The following is a 23,270-nucleotide window of genomic DNA, read 5'->3' as shown; positions in this document are numbered from 1 at the left end:
AAGACAAGACATCTCCTTGGGTCAGATCAGTCAGACCCCAAATGTATCGTTCTATCTTCTTGCTCTCCGGGGTAACCATCTCGGGGCATAGTGCTGCCAGGTCACTAAACCTGTCAGTGTAGGCCACTATGTTTGAACCGACCATCTTGAGCTCCCATAGTTCTTGTTCCAGTTTTTGTACATCGCCCCTTGGGCAGTACTCTTCCAGCATTAACTCTTTTAGGTTTTCCCAACCTATTGAGTTAGCCACTGATAGGGTCAGTGACTTAACTGTTGGATATAGTGTCTAAGTCCATAACTTTATTTGGTATGTACTTGACCTGACCCGGCATGGTCCATTTGGGTTGCATGGCATTGCAATACTTGGATAGACTAGATGAGAGAATAAGGCACTTATGATTATTAATATATTATAAGTTCTAATATATTAATAATAGTATTATTTAATTAGTATTGATCAAGTATTAATCTAGTATTAATTTAGTGATCAAAGTGAGACTAATTAAATATATAGGGTTGATTATGACAATCATTAATTCTTTTATGGTGGATTAATGATCCATGGTTTATGGGTTTGGTTATAACCATATAGAGCTCCATGGATAGTCCATGGGAGTTACAAACCCATGGGTCATGAGAAATCAAGAGTCATGACAATTAAGGGCATTCATGTGTAAACCCTAATTGTGACAACACTATAAAAGGAACCCTATGGCTAGCAAAATCGTGACCTAGTGTTACTAGAGAGGGCATAACCGATTTTGAGTGCTAGAAGTGTTCTCTCAAGTTATTCCAAGTCTTGTGGTGTTGTGTGAAGCATTTGAGGCACAACATTTGGGGTGCTAGGCTCACAAAGTCTTGAAGGAATCCAAGCAACAACAAGGTATGTATTTCTACTAGTTTTTATGTTTTATGTAATCCCCATGCCATGCTAGTTAGGAAATAACCTTGAAAAAGAAATTTGCATGTATATAGAGAAAACATAGATTCAAGGTTATTAGGGTTGCATGTACACTTAGGAAGTGTTAGAATGCTCAAAACGCATCAGTGGTATCAGAGCCTAGGATTGTTTTCTGTATACTTGATGCAAAACTGCTTAAAAACCGAAAATTCTGCACTCTGACGACTGGACTCGCCAAGTCCATGGGGAGGACTCGCCGAGTCCATGAACAAATTCATCCTACTCGACGAGTAGAATAATGCACTCGGCGAGTAGGAGCGTGCTGGGCAGTTTTTTCGAGTTTTGTTGTTGGAAATGGATTAAGATCATTATCCCAATCTATTTTGGACTTGTAAAATCTATTTTTCAAAATGATAATGATTATGTTAACCCATTTTACATGACTTTTATCAATTTTCAAGTATTGTATATGTTTATATGATTTTCTTGAAATTGCTTGACATGAATTTGTGTTCATATGAGTTTAGAAGATCATAGGAATTATGTGTAACCTCCATGTGTGTTTAATTCATGATCTTAATGGCTATGATGGTGTCCATAACTTGTCCTCAAGTTATGGATAACCAAAAATCACTTCTTTTAACTATGATTAAAGAACTAAAGAGGTTTCATAAAATGAAGATTCTTCATTTTTATGAACCATTAAAACTCATAAGTTACAAATTGAAGAGGCTTGGAATAGTTTCAAATCTTGCCCTCAAGTTTTGGAATTTGAAAAGTCTTACACTTTAATACTTTAATTCCAAATTAAACCTTAGATTTTTAAAAAGTTTAAAAGTCCACACTTATACTATTATTATAATTTTATTATATAGATATGTATAAGAATATGTCATTCTTACCGTTAGTAGGCCTCATTCACGAAGCCGGTCTATAAGGGGGGGTATAAGGTTGTTGCCTATAAAATGGTGACTTCATGGGTGTCCACTCTCACCCACCGCTTCCTTGATCGGTGGAGGGTCGTTAGCCGAACGGGTAGGATACGAATTTAAATACTCGTTAAAAGTATAATGAATTATAAAGTAACTATACATTATAAATTCCCAATCTTAGTTACTTTAGGAAAATGTGAAATTGGTGCTAGCCCATAAAATTACACTTTGTACCTTACCAAGTCGTTAGTGGAGCGTGTGTGGTTAACCGGCACACTAACATGGACTAGTAAGAGTCGCAAAGGGTAACTTGACTTTATTATAGATCGGTGGAGCGTGTATGGTTAACCGGCACATCGATTAGGTAATATTGTTGAGGGTACCAAGTCAATTTGTATGGTTATTCACACCTTGTTTGTGATCCTCGGCATCCCAGTCACAAACTTGAGAGGGCACAATCGAGATTCAAACATGCCATTGAAAAGTTCAATGTATCTCAAAAGATCTAGGAGTTTCAAAACCAATAAAACCTAATAATGAAATATTTCGTTCTTATGGTGGAAATTGGTAAATCGTCATTTACCTACCTTCAAATATTTTATAGTATGGATTACGGCATCCCTCTTCCAACTATAAATAGTTTGTTGGATCCTAGCCTTAATATTTCAATTGGGTGAATTATTAAGGATTCCTAATCTAATGAAACTTGTCTTTCTTTCCTTTCAGATGTCTTCCAACAATGCTTCTGGCTCAAACCCAACAGGCTCCTTTTCCCTTATGAACTTGTGTGGTAAGGTCATCTTTGATGGATCCAATTTCAATGAGTGGATCAGAAACATCAGAATGATTACCCGCTATGAGGACAAAGAATATGTCCTCGATAGGGAGCTTAAGGTTGTGAGTGAAGCCACTGCTACTCCTGAAGAGTTTACGAAGTTTGTTGCGCATGAAAAGGATGCTACTAAAGTAGCATGCATCATGATGGCCACCATGACTCCTGAACTTCAAAAATCCTATGAAGATTTCTACCCCTATGAGATGCACCTGGATCTGATGGAAAGGTACCATCAGAGCGCTCGTCAGGAGAGGTATGAAATCATCTCCTCCATGATAACCGCAAGGATGAAGGATGGTGAACCCATCACCGGTCACTTGCAGAAGATGCAAAGGTTCGTTGACCGGTTGCTGAAGCTAAATGTTGACTTTCCTGAGGAAATGGCGATTGACATCATTCTCCATTCCTTACCTCCAAGTTATGATCAGTTTCGTATGACTTATCATATGAACAAGGAGGAAGTCACACTTAGCAAACTTCAAGGACTCTTAAGGACAGCTGAAAATGGCCTTAAGGGTAAAGCGGTTGCTACTTCTACTTCTTCAACAGCCCCTGTTCTGGCTATTGGGCAGGGAAAGGGTAAGAAGAGGAAAAACCCTTCGAAGGGTACCAAGGGTAAGACTCTTGATGGTTCCTCTTCAAGTGGGACAAAGAAAGGTCCCATTACTCCTTCTTCAAACCCAAAGGAAGCACAGTGCTTCTATTGCCAGGATAAGGGACACTTCAAGCGAAGCTGCCCTAAATATCTGCAAGATGTAAAGGATGGGAAGGTTAAACCCACCCATGCAGGTATTTACACAATATTGTCTAATAACTCATCTAATGCTAATTCTTGGGTGCTTGATACAGGTTGTGGTATTCACATCTATACTGATTTGCAGGCACTAAGAAGAAGTGAGCAAGTGGAGCACGGGAAGATAAACGTAGTCATGGGCAACAGGAAAGCATCACATGTTACCAAGATAGGAGTTTATTCTTTATTGCTTAATAATGGGTTAATGTTAGATTTGAATAAGTGTTGTTACTCGCCCGAAATGGCGAGAAATATTATTTCTTTTCATGGCTTGTACAAACAAGGTTTCTCATTTTCATTTGATAATAAAAATGGTGCTATTAATGTTTATTACAATGATGTATTTTACTTTAAAGCATTACCTTGTGATGGTGTATATGAAGCTGTGAATGTTGTAGACAATCTAGGAAATAATGTGTTGTATATTGATTCTTCAGATAGCTTAGATAAAGCATCCTTGTGGCATTGTCGTCTTGGACATGTTAACAAGAAGCGCATAGGCCAACTCCAAAAGGCTGGAGTCTTGGAATCATTTGACCTCAAGTCAGATGATAGTTGCGAGTCTTGTTTACTTGGAAAAATGACAAAGTCACCCTTCATAGGTACTTGTGATAGGGGTGAAGGTTTGTTGGACCTTGTACACACGGATGTGTGTGGGCCCTTCAGAGTTGCTACAAGGGATGCTAATCGCTATTATGTGACTTTCACTGATGATTACAGTAGATATGGATATATTTACTTAATCAAGCATAAATCAGAAACCTTTGAAAAGTTCAAAGAGTTTAAGCAGGAAGTGGAGAATCAATTGGGCAGAAACATCAAGATGCTCCGATCCGATCGGGGAGGAGAGTATCTTAGCATTGAGTTCCTTGACTATCTTAAGGAATGTGGGATTGTCTCACAATTGACACCTCCCAGAACACCACAGTTAAATGGTGTAGCTGAGAGGCGCAATCGAACCTTGTTGGATATGGTTCGTTCCATGATGAGTCGAGCTTCGTTACCAATCTCTTTCTTGGGGTATGCCTTAGAGACTGCCGCCCATATCCTTAATCTAGTCCCTACTAAAAAGGTTGCCAAAACACCTCACGAGATGTGGACTGGGAAAGTTCCCAATTTGGACCACATCAAAATTTGGGGTTGTGAAGCTTTCGTGAGGCGTGAGACTCATGATAAGCTTGAACCTCGAAGTGAGAGGTGTATTTTCATCGGCTACCCACAAAGATCCTTTGGTTACCTCTTCTACAGACCCAGTGATAATGTGGTCTTTGTAGCAAGAAGAGGAGTCTTTCGTGAGAGAGAATTCATAAGCCAAGGGGACAGTGGGAGGCAAATTGACCTTGAAGAGCTTCAAGAGTCAAGTGGTGAAGGAACCTCAAATGCTATCGACCAACCTGAGGAGGAAACTCCTGTTGATCCGATAGATGAGTCTGTACCTCCAAGACGTTCCACTAGGGTTAGGAACACACCTGATTTTTATTATGGTTATCACATCACCACTGAAGGTGATACATTTATTAGTGATAGTACACTAATAGATTTGGATGAACCTAATAATTACAGGGAAGCCATGGCAGGCCCTGAGTCTGCTAAATGGAAGGAGGCTATGGACAACGAGATTCAGTCCATGTATGACAATCAAGTTTGGAACTTGGTTGACAATGTACCAGGTCGTAAGACAATTGGGTGCAAATGGATCTTCAAGAAGAAGACCGACATGGATGGGAAGGTACATACTTACAAAGCGCGATTGGTTGCGAAGGGCTTTACTCAAACTCCGGGAGTTGACTATGATGAGACCTTCTCACCAGTAGCTAAGATTAAGTCTATTAGAGTATTGTTAGCCATAGCTGCATTTCATGATTATGAAATATGGCAAATGGATATCAAAACCGCTTTCCTTAATGGAAAGTTGGCTAAGGATGTTTACATGGCTCAACCAGAGGGTTTTGTCGATACAAGATACCCTAATAGAGTGTGTAAGCTTGATAAATCCATTTATGGATTGAAACAAGCATCTCGCAGATGGAATCTTTGCTTTGATGAGAAAGTCAAAGAATTTGGCTTTTCTAGGAGTGAGGATGAGTCTTGTATGTATGTCAGGGCTAGTGGGAGCATAGTTAGCTTCTTGGTGTTGTATGTGGATGACATACTTCTCATAGGAAACGACGTCCCAACCTTGCAGGAGGTTAAGTCCTGGCTTGGGAAGTGTTTCGCTATGAAGGACCTTGGAGAAGCTGCCTATATCCTAGGGATAAGGATATTGAGAGATAGGAGTAAGAGACTAATTGGACTTAGTCAAAGTACTTACTTGGATAAGGTGCTGAAGAGGTTCAGCATGCAAGAATCCAAGAAAGGGGAATTACCCGTCCAGAGTAATGCCAAGCTGAGTAAGACTCAGAGTCCGAGTACAGAGGTTGAGATAGCTGAGATGAGTCATATACCATATGCTTCCGCTGTGGGCTCGATCATGTATGCTATGACTTGTACTCGCCCTGATGTGGCCTTTGCTTTGAGCATGGTCAGTAGATATCAAGGGAACCCTGGCAAGGCACACTGGACAGCGGTAAAGAACATTCTCAAGTATCTGCGGAGGACTAAGGATTGGGTCCTTACCCTCGGAGGCAGTGATGACTTGAGAGTGGAAGGATATAGCGATGCTAGCTTCCAGACTAATAGGGATAATTTCCGCTCTCAGTCAGGCTGGGTCTTTATCCTAAATGGAGGGGCAATTACTTGGAAAAGTTCCAAGCAGGAGACAGTAGCTGATTCTACTTGTGAATCAGAGTACATAGCAGCAAGTGAAGCAGCTAAGGAGGCGATATGGCTAAAGAACTTCATCGGAGACCTTGGAGTTGTACCAGCTATAAAAGAGCCAATGGAAATTTTCTTTGACAACGAAAGTGCGGTTGCTTTGGCTAAGGAACCGAGAGATCACGGGAGATCTAGGCACATTGACAGAAAATACCATTTCATCAGACATCGAATAGAAGAAGGACTCCTCGTGGCTAAGAGGGTATCATCAGATGAGAACCCGGCAGATCCCCTCACGAAGGGACTGAGCAGGGTTAAGCATTTACAGCATGCGAGGCGCATTGGGCTGAAGGATGATACTAGTTTCAATAATTAGATTCCTGAAACTTGTAAAATGTAATTGACATTTGATGATAAATAAAAGTTGTTATTTATTTATGAGTAAGGTGTTACTATCTTGTGTTGATTGTTTACTATGTTTCAATTTTGCATGTTTTTACTTCCAGAATAATTATGTTATTATTCAAACCATCCACAGTCAGTCAAACTTTGGAAGTAAGTATTGATTTAAGACTGTCATGAATTTGGCTTGTATGATTTGTCTAAAAGTGCTTTGGACAATGCAATGGTTGCTACAACATTCATGAGTACTCATAAGGGCTGAGTATTGGATCCAACCCACGCTCACTTGCATCACTTCATGGAATTTATCTCGAGTGATCATGAGACGGTAATATCATATAAATCTTCAAACCTAGAGATATGAGTTGTTGACTATGAGTTGGTTATTCATTGATTGCACGAAAACGCATTGGTAACTCGATGTCATAAAACGTGCCTTTGTGAATAATTCAACAAGTAGTTAGTACAAGCATATCAGTCGAAGTTTATCTGTTCCTTCTAGAAATAGAAGCGATATCTGGGCCCCTCGATGATTTGGTTTTGACTTATGTACCGGGCCCGGTCAGAACCTAATTGATGTGTTCAATTTAGTTCTATGTCGAAACAAATCAGAGATCGAGAAACAAATGCTGGACAATAAGTAAGACCATGTTCCATGTGTTTGTCCGGCTGATATCATGAGAACAGAGGATTATATGATCACTTATCTTAAATGGCGTATCATCATCATCTTAGTTCTGAGAGACTTTGAAAGAGCTACGATTGCTAGTCGGATTTTGAAGTCATATTTGCAAATATAGTTATTAGACTTATCCAAGTGGGAGACTGTTGGATATAGTGTCTAAGTCCATAACTTTATTTGGTATGTACTTGACCCGACCCGGCATGGTCCATTTGGGTTGCATGGCATTGCAATACTTGGATAGCCTAGATGAGAGAATAAGGCACTTATGATTATTAATATATTATAAGTTCTAATATATTAATAATAGTATTATTTAATTAGTATTGATCAAGTATTAATCTAGTATTAATTTGGTGATCAAAGTGAGACTAATTAAATATATAGGGTTGATTATGACAATCATTAATTCTTTTATGGTGGATTAATGATCCATGGTTTATGGGTTTGGTTATAACCATATGGAGCTCCATGGATAGTCCATGGGAGTTACAAACCCATGGGTCATGAGAAATCAAGAGTCATGACAATTAAGGGCATTCATGTGTAAACCCTAATTGTGACAACACTATAAAAGGAACCCTATGGCTAGCAAAATCGTGACCTAGTGTTACTAGAGAGGGCATAACCGATTTTGAGTGCTAGAAGTGTTCTCTCAAGTTATTCCAAGTCTTGTGGTGTTGTGTGAAGCATTTGAGGCACAACATTTAGGGTGCTAGGCTCACAAAGTCTTGAAGGAATCCAAGCAACAACAAGGTATGTATTTCTACTAGTTTTTATGTTTTATGTAATCCCCATGCCATGCTAGTTAGGAAATAACCTTGAAAAAGAAATTTGCATGTATATAGAGAAAACATAGATTCAAGGTTATTAGGGTTGCATGTACACTTAGGAAGTGTTAGAATGCTCAAAACGCATCATTAACATGGCTATTCCACCATGTCAAGGCTCTGTTGGAGAAGGTGCAGGCAGCAAACTTCACTTTGCTCCCTTCTGGGCACAAACAGATTTCAAAGACCGAATCTGTTTTCTCGAACCATCGCATCAGAGCGATGACTGCACCATTTCCATTAAAGGAAAGGGGTTTGCAGTTGGTGAAGTCCTTGTAGGAGCACTCTCTCGAGCGCACAGGGACCTCACCTTGAGTAGAATGAACAGGTGTTCCACCTCCGTTGGAACTGGTAGGATGATATTGAGCCATGGTTGTTGCCACAGCCGCAGCTACTACAACATTTAGAGCTGCCGTATCGATTTGTGGAGGAGGTGTTGGAGTTATCGGAATAGTGCGCCTGTTTGGTCTGCGAGGAGGCATCTTTGCTAAAAGAATACAAAGATGAGACGGAATAAGTCTAAAGCAATTGACACAAGCCGAAAGCTGAAAAGACAAGGTTATCGTAGTTCTGGGTGTATCGGGTCCTGACATCCACAGGGTTCTAGAAACAATTCATAAAAAGTCTATACCACATAAACTTTATGAATTAGAAATGGCTATCCTCGAATGAATATCTGTTACCTGAATAACTGTTACCAGCTGCATGTAAGAAAATAATCCTAACACATAATGTGAGCAGTGTTTCCACTAACTCATTAAGTTAACCAAGATTATTATTTATGGACGTGTAAGACGTTTTGGTTACTTCGGTTGATCCTTCTATGAAAGCTCCTCATGAACTTGCTCTCGTTTCCTCCTGACTCTTCTGTTGTCTACTATGAGGAAGTGGTTACATCTATCTGGGTTTGTCGTGCGAGAATGGACGTGACTAAAGAATCTATGAGATTTTAAGGTAACTTTATAGGGTGATCCTTACAGAGTCCTCCTATAATTGCACAAGGTATACACGTTGTATATAATTCAAGATTAAATAGACCTTCGAATAAGTGATCCTACTCCAAAACCACAACCAAATAAGGAATGGGTAGTGAAGCGTAGATCACAAATTTTAAGTCTATAAGATCTCAATTATATAAAAACCTTGGGAGTATACATTGTAAGATTATAGACCTATCCGTAAGGGTCTTTTAAGTTATCACATAAGTTGTTTACATGGCCTAAAATAGTCCTATAGTACTTTAATGTAATGTACTTGATCTAGAATTCTCTTGATTGGTGTTTAGGTAAGTTTTAAGACTGTTGCAACACCACATCACTCCTAAACACATGTCGGTCACATCTCGAATGAATATAGTTGATCAGGCTATATTGATCCTAACTATGATTACATAACTGTTCAGGTTTGACGACAATGTTCAACCTTTAAATACTTTAGTTCTATTCTTCTTGTGATACTTGGTCTACATGTATAAGCAAGTAGGTATATTTTTATAACTTATCGTTATACTCTTAAAATATATCATTATCCAGAGCACTTAAGCCCCATTGTATTTATAGTTGTATATCTTTTATCGGATTCACTTGTTACTCATGGAGTTAATTGTAATAGTTCCTTTATATTTAATGAAAAGATTCTTTAAGAAAACCCTTATTTCTTATAATAAAATGGTGACCACAGTGATTATTTCTATAATCACTTAGTTTATACTGACTATATATGATCTAATATCGAATAGATAGTTAATTGGGTGAATCTGCCCTAAGCCCACAACCAAACAAGGAACAGGAAGTAAGGCGGAAAGCACATATCCAACTACCTGTTGGGTATTAATGATATATAACCATGATGTATAAACTAAGGTATTATAGAGTCAATCACCTAAAGTCCTTTAAGTTTATATTGGTTTAATAAAATGGATTAAACACTTTACTGGAAAGTTTCTAGTTTTGAATACCAAAAGTTATGATTTGGAAAGTATGTTTTGTACTAGAAAACTGTGCATTGACTTTATGTCCTATGACTTGACCCATACCTGGTACCCTTATGATGACTTAATGTATACTGAACATATATATATATATATATATATATATATATATATATATATATATATATATATATATATATCTAAAATCGAATAGATAATAGATTGGGTGAATCCGTTCCAAGCCCACAACCAAACAAGGAATAGGAAGTGAAGCGGAGAACACACATCCTATTATCTGTCGGATCTTATTGTTATATATATATATATATATATATATATATATATATATCCTTAGATGTATACATTAAGGAATCATAAGGTTAGCATTATGGTCCCTTTCTACTGAATGTACTAGACTCGACTGTTCTGTTTGTCATTTGACTTTCATGTGGTACTGTCACTTTATGAAAGTAATCGGAATGTAAGTACACAATTGTCGTTTGAAATGACATACGGATGTACTGATGACCTTAAAATATGTTTGTTTTATACTGGTCATAATGTGAAGGCTAGTACCCCTACTATACGCTCTCCCTGTCTAGAGATTAAGGGAACCAAACGCGAAATCTGCAAACAATTGCAAGCCGTGTAATTCACATTAAAGTTATATGATCATGTATACCCAATATAACTATCACCTTTTGTTTAGAACAATGAGTTAGTGATTCATTGGTATAATTAGATCCTGTAGTAGTTCCATGTTATAGCAACTTATTATGTTTGTTCTGTTTCTCATATAGTATGTTCGTTCTGTTATCGTGTATTGTATCTAGTATGAACTGAATCTCTAAACTATACCCATTATAGTTTACTAATGTTTTACTTGAACTGTTATTGAAAAGACTCATTTATCTACTAAGTTATGCTTGTACTTTAAAAATGGAGTTTTGTTAAACTATGAAGTAACATAACTTTAAAAGAGTTTTTGAAATGTTTTGATCACTTATAGAAGACATAAGCAATGTATATATAACAAACATTTACACAATTATCATTGTGTTCAACTTGTATTCCCCCTCTTTAAAAGCATTTAAAACAGTTAAAAGATTCATTACGGGGTATGAACTCACCTGATGTGGGTGATTCAACGAATACGCGTGTAAGGATGAGTAGTTCCACGAATGAAGTCCCGAGACACAACAAGTCCTAAATGACATATATTGACATATATTGGCATGAATATAGTGTTTATAAGCAACTATATGAAAGGAAACACCTTCCGGGACTAGGAAACACTTGGAATGAAGTGTTAAATCACATGTGATTCAACTAAGGGATGTTTAAGGTCAAGAAATGGTGTTTACGGCCATGGGTTTACGGCCAAGGGAGTTTACAGCCGTAAACTCATGGTCAAACATGCATAAGAGGGTGTTTGAAGGCTAGGGAAACTTGAGGGATCATTGCACTACACAAGGATGATCAAAACCAATGATTTGGAGGGTGTTGATGAGTTTACGGCCAAGCAAGGAGTTTACGGCCGTAAACTCATGATCATTATGCAAATGAGAGTGGTTTAAGGTCCTATTTTCATCCATTAAGGGTTCAAGGTCACAAGCTTTGCATCTAGGAGGGTTTATGGCCAAAATGGCACCCTTAAAGGGGTTTACGGCCATGGGAGATGGATTGGCCGTAAACTCCTTTTGTTCTTGTGTTTTTGATGTTTTCAAGGCTCTAAGCATGAGTCCTAACTAGATATCAAGTGTAGGGAAGAGTACTTACGATATAGAGGCTTGAAATGGTGATTAAGGTCCAAGAACACTAGTGTGTTCTTGGTGAAACTTGAAGATCTAGCAAATGGAATGATTTCATGGATGGAATCATTAGATGATACTAGATTAGGAGATGTATCAACAAATCAAGGAAGAAAACTTACAACTTTCGATGATCTAGGATGAAAATCGGGATGATACTTGAGAGAGAAATCAAGTTTCTTGAGGTGGAAATGAGATAATGAATGAAAAGTGAAGGAAATGAGTCTTTAAGGGGGAGTTTACGACCCACCTTGAGTTTACGACCGTAAAATCAAGTGTTGTGGCCGTGAACTCTTTTTGAAGAGGTTAAAGTTTGATTTGTTGAACATTGTCTCTAGCACGTACATTCTAACACTCATTCCTTAAGTGTACTAGGCTCAAAACTCCTTAGAATGACCTTTAACTAGGCTAGAACTCATTACCAATGAGTCTGACACTCAGTTGAGTTGACTGACTGAGCTTTCAAAGCAAAAAAAATTCGGGTTGTCATAGATTATCAAGAAAACGATGATGAGTAAAAGAATGTTTCAAAATTCCCATGAATGGATTAGAAAGACGAACTACTACCGTGTGAGAATCTCATTTCTTTTAAGGGTTAGATAATAAGAATGATACGTAAGTGTGATAATGCAATGTTATAAGAACTCACAACACTGTCGAGGTTGAGTAAGAATAACAGATGGTACTTAGAATTATGAGTGAAATGAACGAACCAAGGATACAAGATTTAGAGCTTCAATGTTATCTAACCTAGTGATGCTAACCGAGCATACTCAAGTACAATTTAATACTACGGTTGAGTACTACTACTAGTGTGGATTCGACAACCAGACTAGCGATTAGACTTATGATTATGAAATCTTATGTTATGAGTTCATATAAAAGGTAGAATTTTGACTCAGAGAATTACAGGTCACTTGTATATGACTAAAGGACACATAAATCAGTTGGTACAAAAGTTGGTTGTGTATTTATAAGGAAGGGAAAGAAATAGAAAGTAGTAAGTATAGTGATGAATGAGAAGTTAAACTGATGAAGTGTTGAATGGAAGAGCCAAGTACTCGAGCAACAATGATGAAAAAAATAGTGGAATTCGAGGTCCATAGGGAGTAAATGTGAGACAATGTGTCCCATTGAAGAAATAAATAGAATATCTTGCTACATGATGAGAATCATCTTGTGTTTTATGCTTAAAAGAAATGCCCTCATTTCTTTTAAGGGGTATATAGTTGGGAATAATCAAGTTACAAGGGATGAGACAATTCAGACATATCAAGATTTTTAAGTTGATTTGAAACAACACCATATGCTTTAAAGCTTATTGTCATGGTATACTTAGGCTTGCAGACCTAAGAAGTGCGTTAATTCATGAACTGAGATTTTGGTTTGGCACATCAGTTAAATTGAATGAAAGGGGATGCAGCCAAATTCCCGGAATTATATGTGGATTTGTATAGTATGGTACTAATTTGTACAAAGATAGAAGACAAGGAATGATATACATGATTGGATTATATTGTGGTAATACTGAAGGTAAACATTATTAGTAAAAATTGACATGTAGACCTTGGTGAAGATAAAGTGTCATTTTTATGACTTTAAGGTAAGAACTTTGGGAAGAAAGGTAGAAGTGTTAGTACAAGCTGAAGTGATAAAAAAAAAAGAAATGGAAGTTTGAAAGTAACCATAAGTTAGAATGTGTGATGCACTATAGTGTAAGCATCACATATTATGCTTAAGAGTATAATAGAGTGCAATGAATTGATGGTGACAAGTATGGAAAATAAACAAATAAATTTGAAGAACTTGAATACAAAAGGATTCACTTAAGAAATGTCGAATGCCTAAGTAAAGAAATGGTAAAATGATGACTTATGGGTTGGAAGGACCCGATAAAGTTTCATAAATGACTTAAAAAAATAGTTGGTACATGTTGGGATGTGTGAGTTAAGGTTGGATAACCTTTTTGCATGATGTCAAAAGTTGAAAAAGGGGACAAAAGGATAAAAGTGTCCAAGAGAGTTAATAATGCTATTTATTTATTATTGATTATTAGGCGGACAGTACCATGACAATTGACCAAAAGTGATGTTGTCATAGAGAAAATTGAATAGTGACGGGATGAAATTCTAATGAGATGGCTCACGAAGTAATTCCGAGGACAAAATCATTTTCAGGGGTAGATAGATGTAACATCCTAAAATTTAAGACAAAGTTCTTAAATTTATACGGATAAATAAATAAGAGGTGAATTATTTAAATAAATATTTATGGGATAATCATGTCATTAATAGATATAAAGTTTGGAAAGTTAGAAATGAGAATAATTACATTTTAAAAGTTACAGGGCCAAATTAGCAAAGTGTGTTGACCAAAGGGTTGACTCAGTTAGTGGAAAGGACTACCAAAGTTATGTCACACCCCGAAACCGATGGCGGAAACGTTCCGGGGCGGAGGACGTCATGTGTAGCATCACAACCAATGAATCATAGCAATCATAGCAACACAACCAGTACAGTGCATACTAAAATAAAAATGTTTACATCAGTTTGAAACGTTGTTTGAATTACATTCAATAGCTTTGTATAGAATATAAACTTAAAACTCTTATTGCTCCCGTTCCTCGAAAATCCAGCAAGTACCTGTCTACTGATTTCCTGAGAATACAAGCAGTTTAAAAGAGTATCAGCATAAAGCTGGTGAGTTCATAAGCGGTGGTTTGTAGTGAAAATCGTTGATGAGTTCGGAACATATTTGTATAGTTTCAAGAAACTCCGATATTTTCCTTAGTGAAAATGTAGTGTTATCAGTTCTGTAGTAAACCATGAATATCCGTATGGTTCCAAGAAAATGCGATATTTTCTTTAGTGAAAAGGTAGCGTTATCGATTTCGTATAAAAACCATGAGTGTTCGTTACTGAAAACTGTAGTGATATGCGAAAATACTACCTCATGTGACTAGCTAAAACTGATCATGAGGTATAAGTATTTTATATGTGAAACCATTGCATAATCGGTTCTGTTTGAAAAACCCTGGCTTTAGCCAGAATACGTAGTGTGTATCAGTTCTATTTAGTAAAAATAGAACTGTTGAAGAGAGTTAAGTTGTAAACTAAAGGTGATTTATACATATTATGAGTCGTATAACCATGCTTGATATGACTAGAGACCTTTCCAACGTTCTTCAGGCGTCGAGTTAAATGACATTTGTACATCTCAGGCGTGCCCGCCTAACTGTAGCTAGCAGTCCAGATGTGGGATTGTCAGTCCCGAATAGATCTATTCACAAATCTCACGCTCTCCCTCCAGGAGACTCTGGTTATACTATGGTAGGATTTATCCCTGTACACTTAAGGGTACAGTAGTGAAGTAGCGCCTCACAGTATCGTACAATCTAGTTTACATGTAGTGTAGTAGCGTTCTATCGTAGTGAAAATCCGTATGTATACCGTATATAATGATAATTACACTTATGAAAAACCATGATAAAGTGGTGATGTAACTGTAGACTATTTATGTCTTAGTGCATATGTTTAATAGTGAAAGTTTCTGTACTCGTGATGTTTAGAAAATCCCAAACTATATCGATTATAGTTTGCATGTATAGTGAATAGCGAGTCCGGAAAACTATGCAAATTTTTGTGTTGTTTAGAAAATCCCAAACTATTCGTGATGTTTAGAAAACATTTATGTTTAGCTTGTATTCCCCCCTGAAAACATTAAAAATACGGAAAATGTAGGGGTATGAACTCACAGTTCTTGTTGTGAAATCGTTGACTGAAATGAAGATCCTCGAGTTGTTGCACGTGACACTTAACGGAATCCTATTATCAAATAAATACATATATGTATCTAAATTAGCGATTTCGTTAGATAACATGTTAGAGGTACACTTGTATTCGGTTGAGGAATGTTACCGAGACTTGATCGAATCGATGAAAGTGGGTTTTCAGTCAAAAGCACCACCACAAAGGTGTTTACGGTCGAAGAGGAGTTTACGGTTCCTGAAGGCTCGGTGAGTTTACGGTCGTAAACTGAAGAACAGAGTTCATGGTTCTTGAAGGCTCGGACCGTAAACTCAAGAACAGAGTTTACGGTTCTTGAAGGCTCGGACCGTAAACTCAAGAACAGTGTTTACGGTCTTTGAAGGTGGACCATAAACTCAAAAACAATGTTGCTGATTGCTGATTTCGTAGAGGTAATCGTTTCCAGGCGTTCCCAAGTGACTCCAAACGTGGTTTCTCGATGATTTCCGAAGTTTGAAGGCATTTTGAGTGTTTACGGTTAAGGTTCTTAGAGAGAGAAGGAGAGAGTTTTTGGCCAGAAATGTTCTAATGAAGGTGGAGGTATCATATTTATAGGGGTGTGGTGGGGGTCCACTCGTTATTGACCGTAAACAGGTTTACGGTCGTAACCTCACTTAGACCGGGAATGTTTGATTTTTCGAGATATTCGGGTTTCCGCGCGATTTTTGGTTCCAACTCGTAAATAATTTAGTTATATAAACAACTAGATTATTTTCTAAGCCAAGAAGTTTGACGGAAAAGTTAATAAATTCGAAATTTTATTAACGGAAATCGCGTAACGGAAACGGACAAAGGTTCGGGTTGTCACATCATCCCCCCGTTAGAGGGAATTTCGTCCCGAAATTCGAACATAGAATACAAATCATGGATTAGGAAAGAGATGAGGATATTTCTGTTTCATCTGATCTTCGCGCTCCCAAGTGAATTCAGGTCCCCGCTTGGCATTCCAGCGAACCTTCACTATCGGGATGCGACTTTGTTTCGTTCGTTTGACTTCCCGATCCATGATTTCGACAGGTTCTTCCACGAAGTTGAGGTTCTCATTGATTTCAATCTCGTCGAGAGGCATCACAAGTGTCTCATGGGACAGACACTTCTTTAGGTTCGACACGTGGAAGACAAGATGGATATTGCTGAGCTCTCGGGGTAATTGGAGTTTGTATGCTACTGGACCGATTCTAGCAAGGATTTCGAACGGTCCAATGTACCTTGGGTTTAGCTTTCCACGCTTCCCAAAGCGTATCATGCCTTTCCAGGGTGAGACCTTCAGAAGGACGCGGTCACCAACCTGGAATTCCAAGGGTTTTCGTATCTTATCAGCGTAGCTCTTTTGTCTATCTCGAGAGGCTTTCAGTCGTTCTCGGATTTGTATAATTTTCTCAGTTGTTTCTCGGATGATCTCAGGACCAGTGAGAGTACTGTCGGGGAGTTGACCCCTGGCTAGCTGCGTGTCACCCACTTCAGCCCAGCATAGAGGGGATCTGTACTTACGGCCATAGAGGGCTTCAAACGGCGCAACCTTGATGCTGGTATGGTAGCTGTTGTTGTAGGAAAATTCAACCAAAGGAAGATGAGCGTCCCATGATGCCCCGAAATCGATGAAGCAGGCTCGCAACATGTCTTCCAATGTCTGAATTGTTCTCTCACTCTGTCCATCAGTCTGCGGATGATAAGCCGTGCTCATGTCTAATTTAGTTCCAAGAGCTTTCTGTAGTGACTGCCAGAACCTCGATGTAAACCTGCTATCTCGATCGGAGATAATGGATGCAGGTACACCATGAAGGCGAACTATCTCTTGAAGGTAGATCCATGTGAGTCTCTCCATTTTGAAGCTTTCTTTGATTGGCAGGAAGTGGGCGGACTTCGTCAACCAATCGACAATTACCCAGATGGCATCGTGCCCACTCGGAGATCTGGGTAACTTGGTAATAAAATCCATGGTTATCCTTTCCCACTTCCACTCAGGTATTTCTGGCTGTTGAAGTAGACCTGAGGGCTTCTGATATTCGACCTGCACCTTGGTGCAAGTCAGGCACTTGCCCATGAAGGTAGCGATCTCTGCTTTCATGTTTGGCCACCAATAAAGCTGTTTGAGATCCAAGTACATCTTATCCGACCCTGGGTGAACGGAGTATTTTGTCCTGTGAGCTTCGTTCATTACAACCTCTCTGTAACCACCGAACTTTGGGGTCCAGATCCGATTCATAAAATAGTACACTCCGTCTCCCTTGACCTCTAAGTTCTTTTCCATTCCTCTCAAGGCTTCACCCGGCATGTTCTCTGGTTTTAAGGCTTCCAGCTGAGCCTCCTTGATTTGCGCGGTTAAATGGGAATGGATGGTCATTGTTAGTGCCTTCACCTTACGTCCTGAATACTCCTTTCGACTGAGGGCTTCTGCTACCACATTGGCCTTTCCGGGATGATAGCGAATTTTGCACTCGTAGTCACTGAGTAACTCTACCCATCGCCGTTGTCTCATGTTTAACTCCTTTTGATCAGAAATATGTTGCAAGCTCTTATGGTCGGTGAAGATAGTGCACTTGGTTCCATAGAGATAGTGTCTCCAGATCTTTAACGCAAAGACCACTGCTCCCAACTCTAAATCGTGAGTTGTGTAATTGACTTCGTGTGTTTTCAACTGCCTCGAGGCATAGGCGATGGCATTTCCTCTCTGCATGAGCACACACCCTAGGCCCTGACAGGATGCATCGCAGTAGACCACGAAGTCTTCTGTCCCTTCGGACAGGGACAAGATAGGTGCGCTGCACAGGGCCCGCTTCAATGTTTGAAATACAGTGTCTTGCTTGGCTTCCCAACTGAAGGTTACACCCTTCTGTGTCAGGGTAGTTAAAGGCTTAGCGATTCTGGAGAAGTTTTGGAGGAACCTGCGATAATAGCCCGCGAGACCCAAGAATTGTCGGATTTCTGTGGGTGTCTTTGGTGCAGACCAATTCTCAATCGCTTTGATCTTGGAAGGGTCCACTTGTATTCCTTCCTTGCTAATCACGTGTCCTAGGAAATTTACCTTCCTGATCCAGAATTCGCACTTCGAGAATTTCGCGTATAGTTTTTCTGCCCTTAATGTTTCCAACACCTGCCTTAAGTGCTGTTTATGTTCATTCTCACTCCGCGAATAGACAAGTATATCGTCGATGAACACAATCACAAACTTGTCTAAGAAAGGGCGGCACACCTGATTCATCAGGTCCATGAATATTGTCGGTGCGTTGGTTAGACCAAAGGGCATTACTACAAACTCGTAGTGTCCATAGCGAGTTTGGAATGCTGTTTTGGGCACATCGTCTTCATGAACTCGCAACTGATGGTACCCTGATCTTAGATCTATCTTTGAGAAATAACTGGCTCCCTGAAGTTGGTCAAAGAGATCGTCGATTCTGGGTAAGGGATATATGTTCTTGATGGTAAGTTTATTCAACTCTCGGTAGTCAATGCACATCCGAAAGGATCCATCTTTCTTTTTCACGAATAAGATCGGAGCTCCCCAGGGTGAGGAACTCGGCCTTATGAATCCTTTGCTGATCAGCTCATTGAGCAGACTGGATAATTCTTGCATTTCCGTTGGCGCTAAGCGGTAAGGAGATTTAGCTATAGGAGTAGCTCCGGGGATTAAGTCGATACGAAACTCGACTTGGCGCTCGGGAGGGATTCCTGGGAGATCTTCGGGAAAAACATAAGGAAAGTTACAGACTTCGGGGATGCTCTCGAGGTCTCTAACTCCTTGCGTCACGTCTATAACGTGAGCTAGAAATGCATGGCACTCCTTTCGCAGATACTTCCGAGCTTTGATGCATGAAATGATACGGAGGTTCGAGCTAGGCTTATCTCCGTAAATCATGAGAGCTTCGCCAGAGGGAAGATTGAGACGGATAGCCTTCTCGAAGCAAAGAATATCAGCATGATTGGGACTCAACCAATCCATGCCGATAATGACATCGAAGCTCTTGATGGACACAGGCATAAGGTCGATGGGAAACAAATAATTGTCTAAAGTAAGAGTACAGCCTATGAAAATGTCGTTAGTGCTCTCCTTCTTTCCGTTAGCCATCTCGATGGTAAATGTTTCGGTTAGAGGTTGGGATTTACATTTGATTAGATGTTTGAATGTATGACTAACAAAACTCCTCTCCGCACCAGAATCGAAGAGAATGCATGCATAAGAGTTGTCAAGGAGGAACGTACCCGTAACAACGGTAGGATCACCAACTGCTTCCTCCTGGCCCATCACCAGAACTCTCCCTGTATTGCCACCAGTTGTTGCCTTGCGGCAGTTTCTCCTGAAGTGCCCAGCCTCTCCACATCCATAAAAAGTTTGACCAGCGCCCGCTCCCGGAGCCTGGTTGGTTAGTTGGGTTGGCACCTTGCAGTATCGAGCTGTGTGTCCTTTCTTTCCACAGTTGTTGCAACTCAACTCACGGCAGGGTCTGTGGTGATGGAAGTTACACTTGTTGCACAGGGGTAGTCTTCCAGCATAACCACCGGTAGGAGATTGGGTGGTTGGAACAGCAGTGGGAGCAGCAGCAGGCGCAGTAACAGCATGAACTGCCACTATTTGTTGTTTCTTGGAGGGCTCCTGTGAAGACTGACCCTTTCGTTTGTTACCAAACTTCTTCTTCTTCCCACCGCTTTTCTTTTGTGGCTCGGAAACAGCTGCCACCTCATCCAGATCGATTCTATGATCGATTAGAGTCTGTGCCAGATCCTTGGCACTTTCAAAAGTAATCGGTCTAGCAGCCAATAAATTCCCTTTTCTTGGTTGTGTCAGTCCCCAGATGTACCTTTCAATTTTTTCCTTTCCGGGGTGACCATTCCCGGACAGAGGAGAGCCAGATCATAGAATCTAGCGGTGTAGGCAGCGATGTCGGAACCCTTCATCTTCAAGTTCTAGAGTTCGTGCTCCAACTTTTGCACTTCGCCCCTCGGGCAGTACTCCGCGAGCATGAGCTCCTTCAGTCTTTCCCAACCCATAGCATTAGCCACTGGTAGGGTTAGGGTTTTGACTCGACCATTCTACCAGGTCAAGGCTCTGTCGGTGAAGGTGCAGGCGTCGAACTTCACCTTGTTTGCTTCAGAACAAACGCAAATTTCGAAAATGGATTCGATCTTCTCGAACCATCGAGTTAGGGCGATGACACCTCCATTTCCGTCGAAGGACTTGGGTTTCGCAGTCATGAAGTCCTTGTAGGAACACTCTTTTTGATGTCCCTGACTTCCACCTTGTCTCTGCGGGTCGGTTCCACCTCCAGCCCCACCAGCATTCACTTGTGCCATTGCTGCAGTCACGGCGGCGGTAACTGCAGCCTGAAACATGACAGGGTCGAACTGAGGAGGTGGTGGTGGTGGCGAAGTGTCGTCGTTCCTTCTGATGGGTCTTGGTCGAGGAGGCATCTTGTTCTAGAAAACAGTCAGGAAGAAGAGGATGGTAAGTCCTCGAGATATATAAAACAAGATATACCTCATCCTGATAAAAAAAGTATACTACCGAGCGGTAAGCACAGAAAGGTTACTAACACGAGTAAGTTATCGCTTAAGGAAGAAGAGGTAGCAACACTTAGAGTGAATCTGTATACTGAGTTTGGCTCTAGCGAAAATACTCCTATAGTATTTTACGTGAGATGGTGATTGGTAAGTTTTAGGCCTGCTGTAACACCACAGTCACTCCCAAGCACATGTTGGTCATGTCTCGACTGAATATAGTTGATCAGGCTATATTCACCCTATACATGATTACATAACTGCCCAGGTTTAACCGCAACGTTCCAGCATCCAAATACTTTTGTTCTTTTCTACTAGCGACACGAATTTTGTATGTATGCATGCTCGTATACTTTTTATAAAAATACTTTATATTTTGAAAGTATACTTTTAGCGTAGAGCACTTAGGCCCCTTAGTGTTTATAGTTGTATACCACGTAAGGTTCGGTATACTAGTTCGCTATAAACAAGGGCTCTGATACCAATCTGTCACACCCCGAAACCGATGGCGGAAACGTTCCGGGGCGGAGGACGTCATGTGTAGCATCACAACCAATGAATAATAGCAATCATAGCAACACAACCAGTACAGTGCATACTAAAATAAAAATGTTTACATCAGTTTGAAACGTTGTTTGAATTACATTCAATAGCTTTGTAAGTATAAACTTAAAACTCTTATTGAGAATACAAGCAGTTTAAAAGAGTATCAGCATAAAGCTGGTGAGTTCATAAGCGGTGGTTTGTAGTGAAAATCGTTGATGAGTTCGGAACATATTTGTATAGTTTCAAAAAAATCCGATATTTTCCTTAGTGAAAATGTAGTGTTATCAGTTCTGTAGTAAACCATGAATATCCGTATGATTCCAAGAAAATCCGATATTTTCTTTAGTGAAAAGGTAGCGTTATCGATTTCGTATAAAAACCATGAATGTTCGTTACTGAAAACTGTAGTGATATGCGAAAATACTATCTCATGTGACTAGCTAAAACTGATCATGAGGTATAAGTATTTTATATATGAAACCATTGCATAATCGGTTCTGTTTGAAAAACCCTGGCTTTAGCCAGAATACGTAGTGTGTATCAGTTCTATTTAGTAAAAATAGAACTGTTGAAGAGAGTTAAGTTGTAAACTAAAGGTGATTTATACATATTGTGAGTCGTATAACCATGCTTGATATGACTTAGACCTTTCCAACGTTCTTCAGGCGTCGAGTTAAATGACATTTGTACATCTCAGGCATGCCCGCCTAACTGTAGCTAGCAGTCCAGATGTGGGATTGTCAGTCTCGAATAGATCTATTCACAAATCTCACGCTCTCCCTCCAGGAGACTCTGGTTATACTATGGTAGGATTTATCCCTGTACACCTAAGGGTACAGTAGTGAAGTAGCGCCTCACAATATCGTACAATCTAGTTTACATGTAGTGTAGTAGCGTTCTATCGTAGTGAAAATCCGTATGTATACCGTATATAATGATAATTACAGTTATGAAAAAGCATGATAAAGTAGTGATGTAACTGTAAACTATTTCTGTCTTAGTGCATATGTTTAATAGTGAAAGTTTCTGTACTCGTGATGTTTAGAAAATCCCAAACTATACCGATTATAGTTTGCATGTATAGTGAATAGCGTGTCCGGAAAACTAGGCAAATTTTTGTGTTGTTTAGAAAATCCCAAACTATTCGTGATGTTTAGAAAACATTTATGTTTAGCTTGTATTCCCCCCTGAAAACATTAAAAATACGGAAAATGTAGGGGTATGAACTCACAGTTCTTGTTGTGAAATCGTTGACTGAAATGAAGATCCTCGAGTTGTTGCACGTGACACTTAACGGAATCCTATTATCAAATAAATACATATATGTATCTAAATTAGCGATTTCGTTAGATAACGTGTTAGAGGTACACTTGTGTTCGGTTGAGGAATGTTACCGGGACTTGATCGAATCGATGAAAGTGGGTTTTCAGTCAAAAGCACCACCAAAAAGGTGTTTACGGTCGAAGAGGAGTTTACGGTTCCTGAAGGCTCTGTGAGTTTACGGCCGTAAACTGAAGAACAGAGTTTATGGTTCTTGAAGGCTCGAACCGTAAAC

The sequence above is a fragment of the Lactuca virosa genome, chromosome 6, assembly GCF_052849685.1.
Source record: "Lactuca virosa cultivar CGN04683 chromosome 6, Lactuca_virosa_CGN04683_v6, whole genome shotgun sequence".
Classification (NCBI taxonomy): domain Eukaryota; kingdom Viridiplantae; phylum Streptophyta; class Magnoliopsida; order Asterales; family Asteraceae; genus Lactuca; species Lactuca virosa.
Note: the sequence above shows the minus strand (reverse complement) of the source record.